Source organism: Diabrotica virgifera, chromosome 10 (genome assembly GCF_917563875.1).
Source record: "Diabrotica virgifera virgifera chromosome 10, PGI_DIABVI_V3a".
Classification (NCBI taxonomy): Eukaryota; Metazoa; Arthropoda; class Insecta; order Coleoptera; family Chrysomelidae; genus Diabrotica; species Diabrotica virgifera.
In genome coordinates, this window is record NC_065452.1 from 98,390,123 (window position 1) to 98,402,401 (window position 12,279).

Below are 12,279 nucleotides of genomic sequence, written 5' to 3' on the forward strand. Positions count from 1 at the left end.
TTTTTCAACAAAAAAAAAAAAACGTTTTTATACGGTTTTTCGCAAATAGCTCAAAAAGTAGGTACTTTATTGAAAAAAAATTAGCAAATAGTAAATATAGCTTATAAAAAAGTGAAAAAATGGTATATGTGTCAGGTCTGTCGACCCAGTAGAAGCAGAGTTATTGCTAAGCTTTGTTTTAAAACCAAGAGGAGTAGGTAAACTAAATGGCAGATTCACACCCAAGAAAGTCACTAGAAATATCATCAGATAAATCTTCTTTTTTGGTTGATCATATCGGCCTTTGACGGTAATCTTGACTAAAAATCTAAAAATAAAAGGAAGAACGCAGAAAATACAAAAATTGCTGATAAAATAAATAAACTAACCTATGAAATGCCAATAGTGTCAAAATTTGATATGAGTAAAATTGCCTGAGGTTGTACCAATTACAAACAAGGTGTACGGCGCGGGAAATTTGAATGACTCCTCTTGTTTAAAAACAGACTATAGTGAAAAATAAGCTCTTATATCTCAAATTCCAAATCGAATATTTTAACGTGAAATAAAAAAAATGAAACACTTTTCTGGGAAAACTTATTACAACTTTCTTAAAGTGTTTAAGAAAACGTTTATTTTTATTTTTTTTTTTAAGTTTCCAGCAGCAAGAGTAAGCAGGTTACGCTCAAAATACAGTTGTTCCTTTTTTTTTGGTTAAAAATATTCTAAAAACTCCCTCTAATTAACAGCCCAAATGGAATTAATCGTTACCACTTCACAAGTAACTTTATGTATTGTTTGTGTTTGTAAGTTTCATCAGTTCAAAGTGCTTATTTGTGGAAAAATTTGGTTTTAAAGTAAATTTTTTTAAATCTTTAATTTTGAAAAAAAGACTTTTGTCAAAATAACTTAAAAATTATTAGTGATACCAAATATCTTAAAGAGTAAAAAATGTAGGTGTTGCTTTTTTAAATATTTGGAATTTTTTGATTTTCTGGAAGACAAAAATTGGTTAAGATATGGCTGTTCAAAATTTGCATATACATACTCGTGACTAGTGATTCGTTCGAGGCCTTTCAACAAAACCCCTTTCAAAAATAAGCATTTTGAACCAATGCAACTTACAGATCATATACAGGGTTTCCCCGAAAATAGTGCGTTCCTTAAAGGTATAGATAGAAAGCACAATGTTGAGCAAAAAAGTCTTATAACATTTTATTCTAAATTCAGCCGTTTGACCAAAAAACGAAAATACATTTTGATATGCAAATTGATACTCAATTAGTAAATAAACAAGGGGTCCCATTAGATTAAATTTCACAGTCACAGGTTCTTCTACGCCATGTTGCCAGGTCATATAAATTTATGAAAATAAAAATTTACTCTTATGGAGAACAACGTAATTTTTGTTGAAACGGTTAACTTTAGGAAAAAATGTTACAACACCTTTTTGTTCTAAATTGTGTATTATATCCACACCTTAAAGGAACGCACTATTTTCGGAGACACCCTGTATAAACAATACATTTATCTAAAGTAACGTGTGAAGCGGTAACAATTAATTTTCATGACTTTCTTTTGCCAAAAAAAAGGGAACGATTTTATTTTCAGCGTAACTTGCTTACTTTTCACGCTAGAAACTGTTTTAAAAACACCAAAAAAATTTTTTTTAAACACTTTAAAAGAGTTATGATGAGTGTTTCCCGAAAACTGCTTTATTTTTTTGGTTATTTTACGTTGAAATATTCGATTTGGTATTTGACGAATAAAAACCTATTTTTCATTAGCTGTAACCCTGCTTCTACTGGGTCTACAGACCTTATACTGACACCTCTATTTCATAAGCTATATTATTGCTAGGAATATTTTCTTCGATAAAATATGTACATACTTACTTTTTGAGTTATTTGCGAAAATCCGTCCAAAACGTGTTTTTCTATGAAAAATAAACATATTCACTCGCACATACCTCGAAAAGTATTGACCTAAAACTTTTATAGAACAAAATTTGCTTAGAATTAGAATTAGTCAGTTTATCCACTTCCGGACTTATTTTGCACGTATGTTTTTTCACCTCCAAGAAGGGGTGAAAGTCACATCCAGGACAAGAGAACATATCGGCATAATCTCACTTTTTTCTTTGGCATTTTAGCTACGTGTGTGCCAAATTTTATGTCAATCCAAGCGGTTCTTTAAAATCTGGAGGTTTTGCGATATTTTATCGTGAGTGAATGGAATAATAATTATTACAACGGCAATTATTGCCGTTGTCACTTTTAGATAAGAAGTCATTATCACAATGATATAGTCAGGTTAACTGAATTGTATAATTATTGTTTTTATCATTAAATGTGAAAACCTAGACTTATCCATGTCTGTCCGTCAATAAACACAACTCGTCTATTAGTAGGACAGAAAGAATGACAAATAAGGTGTCAAATGAAAGCCTATAACCAAAATATGATATTACATGTGAGAAGTTTGACCTCGGACTGCCTGTTCCAGAGTTGCAACCGAAAGTACTGTTTTAAATTCGTCGAAATAGTACAAACTATTGGTCAACACGACTAAGAAAGACCAGAACAAATACATACTTCCGGTTTCATGCCTGTCTGTTCGTCCATATCTGTAGGTGAACAAAATTCATCCGTCATATCAGCTGACAAAAAGTTACACGAAGGGTTCAAATATCGACTGCCGGTTCAACTTCCGGTCACTTTTTGTGAAAAATTAGAACTTACGATGTCCAATTGCTTGTTACAATTTTTTTTATAAGTGTTCTACTCTATCTATTCTGACTTTTCATTAACTTACTTAGATCACATATAATTTAATACAGTTTTGATGTCAGGGTCTTCAAAATTTATGTGGTGAGTTCCGGTATGTGATGAATGAAAAACGACTCCATAAGCAGAAGAAAAAAGTGTTCTCAAGACCTAAGACAATACATCGACTCACAAGAGCGTTGTGACAGTAGCAAAAATTCGAGTTGGGGTTCTAATTACTTTCTCATGCGGCTTACTCTCCTGACTTGGCCCCCTCCGATTATTAAGTGTTCCCAAATCTGAAGAAATGATGGGCGAGTCACAAAGTTTCACAAAAAAGCGAATATTTCGCGAAATGAACGTCAGATCGAAAAACTAAAAAATGCGTGTTCAATATTTTTCAAAAGTCTATCGAATGATACCAAAAACGAACCCCCACGGAAAGGGGTGAGGAGTAAATTAAAAATTTTAAATACGAACCCTGCGATATTTCGCGAAATGAACATCAGATTGCCAGTGTGTGCTTTTTTTCTGGGGATGAGTACCACCCCCTTCTCGAGTGTGAAAAAATATAGGTCCAAATAAGTCCGTAAGTGGATAAACTAATTAAATTCCTTGTAACTTTTGTTTTTAGATGGTTTTTCGCAAATAAATCAAAAAGTAAGTATTTGATCGAAAAACTATTCCTATCAAATATAAAGCTTATAAAACAGTAAAAAAAATGATGTATGTATGAAGTCTGGACACACAATAAAAACAGAGTTGGAGCTAATCAAAAGTTGGTTCTTATTCGTCAAATTCCAAATCGACTAGTTCAACGTAAAATGTCCAAAAAATAACGCACTTTTCGGGGAAAACCCGCCACAAATTTTTTAAAGAGTTTAAAAAAAGTTTTATTTTTGTTATATAAAAAGTATCTATTCTATCACCATCAGCATCAAAAGTAGACCGGGCAGTATCGTCGCCCCCGCTAGCGAAATTATTCCGATTCGATTTTTTTGCACAAACTTACTCAAAAAGAGGTCCTTATAACATATCCAAAGGGTGCCGGGCGGTGCATTGGTCGAAAAATTGTTTAAAAAATTTTTTTGAAACAAATTCACAAAAACAATTTTTTCATTTCGAACAATTTTTTTTAGATATCTTGTGTCATTCTGGGCAAAAAAGGTGTCTTGCCATTTTTGTTTAAAATTGATTGTTGTCGAGTTATATGCGATTAAAAATTTGAAAAATGCGAAAATGGCCATTTTTAAGTCTTAATAACTCGATTAAAAGTTATTATTATGAAATTAAAAAGTGAGCAGATCAAGTTTCAAACCCTTGCTTCAAGGTCCTTAAGAGATTTTTGTCATTATTTTATTACAAAGCTGTTATTTTTAATTATTAATAATTAGCGCTATAGTCCCGGATTTATCGTCGCCCCTGTTAGTGAAATTATTCCGATTCAATTTTTTTGCACAAACTTACTCAAAAAGAGGTCCTTATAACATATTCACAAGGTGCCGTGGTCGAAAAATTGTTTAAACAATTTTTTAAACAAATCCACAAAAATAATTTTTTCACTTTGAACAATTTTTTTTAGATAATTTTGGACATTCTGAACAAAAAAGGTCTCTTGTCAATTTTCTCTAAAATTGATTGTTGTCGAGTTATACGCGATTTAAAACCTGAAAAATGCGAAAATGGCCATATAACTCGACAAAAATCAATTTTAGAGAAAAATCTCAAGATACCTTTTTTGCTCAGAATAACCCAACTTATCTAAAAAATCGTTCGTAATGAAAAAATTATTTTTGTGAATTTGTTTAAAAAATTGTTTAAGGTGATACAGTAGCGATTAACAGGTAGCCAAAACGCGTTCCAAGATTGCGGCTGTAATTTTGAATATTTTTTCAAGATATTTGGCACACGTATCCGTAATATAATAAAGAATGGCGGTACAGAGCCCAATTTGAAAAATATATTAGGTAATATTTGAAAATTATTCTGTAATTAAATACAATATTAAAAAAACGAGCCTGTACCGCCATTAAGAAGAACAAAAAAATACACTTTCTTCAAATAAACTTTTTTATCCGATGCCTAGATTTTGTGTCATTTTGGAACTACTAAAATGTTTTATTTCATTAGTCCAAAACAAAATTTAAATTTTTTAATTCGACAAAATATTTCCACGCACAGGCTGTGGTCTGTATTAATTCGAGAACCAAGAGAGACAGCTCATTAACCGCCTTTCATTTTTTCTTAGAAAATAAACGATCTCTACACAAAGTACTTATAGGATAATACGCCGCCGTTATGAAATGATTGTAGGATGTTAAAATGACGAAGGATGTTTTACCCGGAAATCCGAATTTTATATACTTTTGTTATATTTAATACCCTAATAGCACACGACGTCCTTTGGACGTCCAAAATAGGTCAATTTTTGGTCCTAACGTCCATGGACCATAAACGGACGTCCTTTGGACGTCCGACGCTGGACGTACTTCGGGTGTACTAAATATGTACGTCCTTTGGACTAAATATGTACGTCCTTTGGACGTCCGGCGTTGGACGTCCTTCGGGTGGACTAAATATGTACGTCCTTCGGACGTCCGGTGTTGGACGTCCTTCGGGTGGAATAAATATGAACGTCCTTTGGACGTCCGTACTCGGACGAAATACGGACCTTTTCCAATCGTCCATATTGGACATATTCTACCAATAAGGGGATTAAACAGCAAAATTATTTAATAAAATATTAACTTAATTATGTTAATAAAATAGTTTAAATGGAAAAGATTTTAAATCATATTTAATTCAAAACTGTATATGTAGTTTAATATCTAATACATGTTTTTGTTTTTATGTAAAGTGTGAAAATCTGATCGGTAAATTATTCGTTATGTCCACTCTACATCAACAATAAATTGAACAAGAAATTGACTAAGTTATTCAAGGCCAAATTTGACGAGTACAAAATGTATGATTTGTAAAAGAAAATGAAGGAATTTGATGAAATAGAACAATTGGATATGTTTTATTTTGTCAAATTTCTTTATTTTCTGTTTATTCACGGCAAAATTGGAAGTAGAATTGTGTTTTGTATAAGCCAAATTTGACCTTGAATAACTTGTCGTCAATTTCTTGTTCAATTATTGTTGATGTAAAGTGGACTTTATAATGTTTTATTATTCCCGTTACCAAGATGATAGAAGTTTGGTGGTTAATTCTAATAAGCAAAAATATAATTTTTATCAATGTATCCTTACTACAGATGAATATTGAGAGCATCTGTTTGAAGTTGAGCGTACGTGTGCCCAAAATAGGTCTAGTTTTAGTCCTAATGCGGATGGACTATAAATGAACGTCCTTCGGACGTCCGACGTTGGACGTACTTACGTGTTGAATAAATATGAACGTCCTTTGGACGTCCATTGGACGTCCGTGCTCGGACGTCCGTTGGACATTGACATCGATCCGTGAGCGTCATCTGCAAAGAAGAAAATCACAAGCCAGGACAACCAATCCAAATAGTGAGTGTTTCAAACTTTTGTGTTGTGTTGTTAAAAGTTTATTTAATTATTTATGTTTTTCCTTACATACTTACATATTTTTTCAAGCTTTTTGGTATATTTTTCATATTTTTTACTATATTTCGATAAAAAAATTCTTCGCAGTTTTATCCTAATCAACATCATCATCATTCTATCCAAAAAGGCAAATCGCCAAAATCGCAATTTTATCATAATATGATATGTATATTTGCATTTTACCACATTTTTTCGATGTTTTGAAACATTTTTGTATATCTTTTGTGTATCTATCTATATTTTGTATATCACCCCTCCTCGGGGTGAAACTCACCCCCCAAATTCACATACTAATTTGTAAGTACACATACTTTGTAAGTATGGAATAAAGGTTGCTTAATATTAATCAGTTTATCGAAGTCCGGACTTATTTTGAACGTTTTTCACCCCAGAGAAAGAGTGAAACTCACCCCAGGGCAATAGCACACATTGGCACAATATCACTTTTTTTCTTTGGCATGTTAGCTATGCGTATGCCAAATTTCATGTCAATCCTTTAAAATTTACAGCAAAAACCATCAAAGAATGTAGTAATACTTGTTTTCATGAAGTCGGTGATAGAGTTTGACAAATCTTTATGGTTGTTAAATATCTTTTAATTTGTGTATTCGATTTTTAAAGGTAGGTACTATATACGTCCATTTGGCACAATAAAAAATAACCTTCGACCGGTACATATTGCTTGTATCGATGCTCGGTGCATTGTTCAGTCATAAATTTTACCTGTCCCTATAGCGTCGGCCGTCGGGTCCTATTGTAAATTATTATAATAATAGTCCGTCTCGGTATTTTATTATTTCTGTCATAAGTATCTCTGTGGAAATGCAAATGCTGCTTGTAACATCCCAAAAACCAGCTCTACTATTAATTGTACTCGTATAAATAAGTGTCTAATATGTACCTACCTACTTATTTATTGTATTCATTTATAGACCTGGATCCCGCGTAATAAAAATAGTTGATTAACAGCAAGCTGAAAATTTGTTAATAGCTTCACGGTGTCTAGTCGGACAAACTTTGATGTACGGGAATACTGGAACCGGGGAAGTTTTAATTGTGGAACAGGTTAAAAACTTGGAACATCAGACTACCGAAAACGTTCCATGTATTTTGTCGGACAGAACTTCCAATTGATTTGTTACCATTTCATTAAACTCTTATGCAAAAATCAGACTGCGTACCAGTCTACTTTTATTCTCTTAATATTTTTACTTAAAAAAAGTGTACTACAATCATCTCGCTAAACTTAATATAACTGTTTTCGAGATAAACCCATTTTAAATCTGCGATATAACATAATTTTTTGCATAATATTGTAGTTAAATCCGAAAAATCAACTTAAAACCATAATAATAATTGTGCCAATTCTCATTTATGTCATTTATATTTTTGGAGATTTTTATGGTTTATAAGTTATTTTTCGAGTTTAGCGAGACGAATGTAGTATATATTTTTTAAGTAATAATATTAAGAGAATAAAAGTTTTGATTCGAAAAGTATATGTAATGTAGAGTTCCCTCAGCGATGTGATATAATATTATTACAGTATAGCTCCCCGTGCATGACAAGCTTATGGAGGTAGCCCATATAGCCTAGGCTATAATATTATTAAAAAAATCACTTAGATGGGACAATGGCTTTAGGAAATTCGAGACATCAAAAATGGCCCATTTTTAAGGTGGTGCGTTAATTTCTTGGAGAAATGTAATTATAATTTAATGTAAATAATCTAATATCCAATAATTGTAAATTAATATAAGATGTAATATAAGTTCCTTAAAAAATATATTTTTTATTTCCCACAATACATTCTCCACAGGTATAAATATCGTCTCTAGACGTCCACCGAACGTCCTCCCAGGACGTTAGATGGATGATCGGCAGCAATACATTGGACCAAACTGGGACGTCCTATGAAGGCCCAATTGACGTCCACCGAACGTCCCTTCGGACGTTAGGTGGACCTCCATTGGGCGTTTGGCAACGTGGAATTTGGACCAAAATTGGACGTCCTGTTAAGGTCCAATTCACGTCCCCTAAGACGTCCGATTAAGATCCAATTTACTCCGATTAAGGTCCAATTTACGTCCAATTAAGGTCCCATTTACGTCCGATTAAGGTCCAATTTACGTCCGATTAAAGTCCAATTTACGTCCGATTAAGGTTCAATTTACGTCCGATTAAGGTCCAATTTACGTCCGATTAAGGTTCAATTTACGTCCGATTAAGGTCCAATTTACGTCCGATTAGGGTCCAATTTACGTCCCCTAGGACGTCCGATTAAGGTCCAATTTACGTCCGATTAAGATCCAATATATGTCCCCTCGGACATTAGATGGACGTCCAATGGACGTTCGGTAGCGCGACATTTGGACCAAAATAAGACGTATAAAGGACGTTCCTCGGACGAAAACGGACGTCCAATGGACGTCCCTAAAGTCCGTGAAGGACGTCCATTGGACGTCCTTGTGCTATTAGGGTAGGTACCTACCTATAATTCTGGTGATTTTTTAAATCCTCTATTGTTAAGAGAATTTACACCTTTAGCCAAAGTTTTACGATTTTCTAACGGAAATTAACAAGTTATTTTAAATACGCACCAATTATCGATGTTGAAAGGAGTTTTTCAAGTTATAAAAATATTTTGTCTGATCAAAGAATATGTTTCCTCGTAAAGAATTTGGAAAAACACATTGTAGTGAATTATAATCGAAGATATATTTATAGTGATATTGTTGTTTTATTTTAAATAGGTAACTATTGGTAGCAGTTTTTGTAAAAACTGTGAATAAATTGCATATATAAAAAATGATTTTATTTGAAAAATAATAAATAAGATTACTAAATAAGACAGAAAATTTGTGGTTTCCCGAAATGCGCATTTTTTGAATTTTTGTGCATATCTTGCGCATATTTCGTAATTTTTTACCGCATATATATGCGAATATTTCATCAAAATTGATCGCATATAAATCCGCTCCCTAGTCATTGTATTCTGTTGGCTGATTCCAATGATTTGAGCCGCCGTACGACACGTTGGGACCAATGGGAGTGAAGATACGTAACTAATGCCTATCAAGAGGTTTACTCAAACTTCTTTTCTGTACTTATACCTACCACTCGGTATAAGTACAAAAAAGAAGTTTTTGTAAACCTTTGCACAACTGTGTAAATACTAAAGAAAAATCTAAAATATTAAAAAAAAATAGTGGAATCCGTTAATCTGTTCTCGAAAAAATTAGCTATGAAAATGAGCATAATTTTCTATATCCCTAACTTTTGACGAGCAGTTTAGCTTAAATGGGGAAAAGCGGTAAGCTTATACCAAACACCAGTAGGAGGCATTCAATTAATTGAGGAAAAAAATTAAATGGATAACAATATTCATTTCAGTTATAGAAAAGGCATTGCCCCGCTAGAATGGTTGAAATCACAAGTAACAATTAATAGTCCTACAAAAAAGACAGGCGCTTGAAAGTGATAAGACCATTGAACAATAAGCCTGCGAACTGCCTTTTAAACACATTCTTAAAAATAATCCATAACACAATTAAAAAAAGGTTTGTTAAGAAATTCTTTTATAGACTTCAGAAATTCAACAACTTCTTCTGATTATGTTTAAAAAACGTACGGAATGCACTAAATGAAAAAAAGAAGAAAAAGATTTATCATACCGTTATACTCTAATATATTCTTACGTTGAATATTTGATGCTTCCCTGTAGAGTATAAAACGGACAGTTGTGTTTTTCCCGTGAGCTGCCTTGTTTAGTCTTCTTTGTCGTTCTATTCGTTAAATCCTATCCTCTCAAGTCACAGCGTCAGAAAGCAGTGGGTATTTGCAGTGAACGGGAGGCCTATGTCGAGCAGTGAACGTTGGGGCCCTTTCGCGTTTATCATATGTAGAGAAGTCGCTTGTCAAAAACTGGACGTATGTAATCGTATTCTATTTGTTAAATACTCTCACCTAATATGTCATACCATGTGTGTTAATCCATTTTATTTCTACAATTTTAAAGTGTTATTACATGCCGTCATTTTCATTTGTCTACACCATCTTATTCTGCCAGTTAAATCCCATCATTTCAGACGCTGTACGTCACGATTGAACCAATAGAACCGTAAATACAAGACTAAGGCCCTTTTGACATGATGCTGTAATTGATTTTCATACGTCATTGTATTATATTAGTCAAATCCAGTTATTTTAGGTGCTGTACGCCACGATTGGACCAATAGGAGCGAAGATACGTAAATAAGGCCCTTTTGATATATTGCTGTATTTGATTTTTCTGTGTCACTGTATTCTGTTCATTAAACCCTACCATTTGAGCTGCTGTACGTCACAATTGGACCAATAGGACTAGATATACATAACTAGGGCCCTTTTGACTTGTTGCTGTATTTGAGTTTTCTGTGTCATTGTATTTTATTTGTCAAGTCCTATTATTTGAGATGCCGTACGTCACGATTGGTCTTATAGGACCGAAGATACGCGACTAAGGCCCTTTTGACATGAGGTTGTATTTGATTTTTCTCTCATTGTATTCTGTTTGTCAAATCCTATCATTTGAGGTGCTATACATCACGATTGGACCAACAGGACCGAAGATACATAACTAAGGCCCTTTTGACATATTGCTTGTTTGATTTTTCTGTGTCATTGTCTTCTATGATGTCTAAGGCATATCTCTGATATGCCCTATTTTTAAATTGGACTTCGTAAGTCCTAGGTTTTCACCCACAAGCTTTTATTTGACACCTCATTTGTCATTCTACCCGGTATAATGGCGGAGGAGTTATATTGGCGGTCGTACGGACCGACAGAAAGAGTACCCAGCTCAAATATCTCACCTTTAGTACCATCCTTGGATTATAAGCTTTCATTTGACACCTCATTTATTATTATAGCTGGTATAATGATAGAGGAGTTACATTCGCGGTCGGACGGACCCACCGACAGACCGCCTAGGTCAAATATTTCACCTTTAGTACCATCCTTGTATTACCAGCTTACATTTGACACCTTATTTGTCATTCTACCTGGTATATTGACGGAGAAGTTATATTCGCGGTCGTACGGACCGACAGAAAGATTGTCTAGGCCAAATATCTCACTTTTAGTACCATCCTTGGATTATAAGCTTTCATTTGACACCTTATTTATCATTCTACTTGGTATAAAGACGCAGAAGTTATAGTCGCGGTCGTACGGACCGGCGGAAAGACAGCTTAGGTCAAATCGCTCACCTGTAGTACCATCATTGGATTATCAGCTTTCATTTGACACCTCATTTGTCATTCTACTTGGTATAAAGACGCAGAAGTTATAGTCGCGGTCGTACGGACCGGCGGAAAGACAGCCTAGGTCAAATCGCTCACCTGTAGTACTATCATTGGATTATCAGCTTTCATTTGACACCTCATTTGTCATTCTACCTGGTATAACGACGGAGGGGTTATATGCGCGGTCGTACGGACCGACGGAAAGACAGCCTCGGTCAAATATCTCACCTTTAGTACCATCCTTGGAATATAAGCTTTCATTTGACACCTCATTTGTCATTCTACCTGGTATAATGACGGAGAAGTTATATTCGCGGTCGTACGGACCGACAGAAAGATTGCCTAGGCCAAATATCTCACCTTTAGTACCATCCTTGGATTATAAGCTTTCATTTGACACCTCATTTATCATTCTACCTGGTATAATGATTGAGGAGTTATACTCGCGGTCGGACGGACCGACGGACAGACCATGTAGGTCAAATATCTCACCTTTAGTACCATCCTTGGAATATCAGCCTTCATTTGACACCTCATTTCTCATTCTACATGGTATAATGACGGAGGAGTTATATTCCCGGTCGTACGGACCGTCGGAAAGACAGCCTAGGTCAAATATCTCACCTTTATTACCATCCTTGGAATATAAGCTTTCATTTGACACCTCATTTGTCA